Here is a 1,249-nt window from a genome sequence, read left to right as displayed (position 1 = left end):
GTAGACATGGACCCGCGTCTATTACCACACTCTTAGCCAAGTGGATGTCTTTCCACACACCAAATCTTAGTTTAATTATTGTATCATCTACCTTTGAGCTAGATTTAAAGAAATAAATTTCACTTAAAATTCTTCCCCTCATTGATGATGTTTCCGTATCTGTATTTGAGACAACTATCCATAATGCCAACACCTGAGGTAAGTGGAATAACCACCCTTCTTCAGGTATCATCACTGATTAATTTATTTGTTTATGTATAGATTCTATAATGACACCGTGAACATTATTCTGTAGGTAATATATTAATTTAAATCACCCATCGATGAGAGGAGTGCTTTTCCTAAACTGTAGTAGTGTTCTTGTAAAATAATAAAATTGTGTAACACTAATAACAAACATATCACAACAGAGATGAATAACATTTAAGAGAAGGTAATATAGAAGTCTAGGCATCTACAGGGCTTATGACCTGTCAATGGCTGGTTTAAATGGCCACTTTACACACTGCGTACCATTCACCATTCTGCCCATATTTTAACATCTATATTCCTTCAAATCTTCCATCTGTTGATGTTTGTTAAGTTAAAGAGCTGCTACCTTTATTTATGCGGGTGAGATTCATCTCATTGAATTATTTCACCTACATACTAAGCAACGCCTGAAAATATTTTTTTTCAATTTCTATACTTTTTCATGGACCAGGTCGATTTATCAACAATATTTTGAGTTTGTCCAAATTTTTCTTTTTTTTTTTCAATAATTTAATTAATAATCTCCATTGATTTGAGTTTAAATTTACTTCGATTTGAGTATAGAGATACTTCTACTTTAAATCCTTAAAAAATCTCCATCTTAGATCAGGACGAGCCATGTTAGATGAAGACTATCCTAACCAGAGGACGCTCTGCATTAATGTTCTAATTTACTAGTTTTATATAGATTCCCTGGTTTTAAATGTGTCTTCTTATGTATACAATAAATAAATAAAATAAAGTAAGTAAAAAAATTGGTTGATTCGGAAGAACAAGTGACGTCATGCAAAATAGTTAGTTTTTTTTCAAATCTTCTTTTATTTATATATTTTCAAGAAACTTCGCCACTTAACTTAATGCTCTAATTATTACAGTGCTTAAGAATACATTTTTCATATCCGATTCCTCGTAGGACTGATCTTCCTCATTGATGAAAAATATGTAGCAATTTTTTATGGGAATATTTCTGGTAATAAAAGTTATGTTCTCTTTTCAG

The sequence above is a fragment of the Micrasema longulum genome, unplaced genomic scaffold (assembly GCF_059751315.1).
Source record: "Micrasema longulum isolate JH-2025_06_02 unplaced genomic scaffold, ASM5975131v1 h1tg000947l, whole genome shotgun sequence".
Lineage (NCBI taxonomy): Eukaryota > Metazoa > Arthropoda > Insecta > Trichoptera > Brachycentridae > Micrasema > Micrasema longulum.
Note: the sequence above shows the minus strand (reverse complement) of the source record.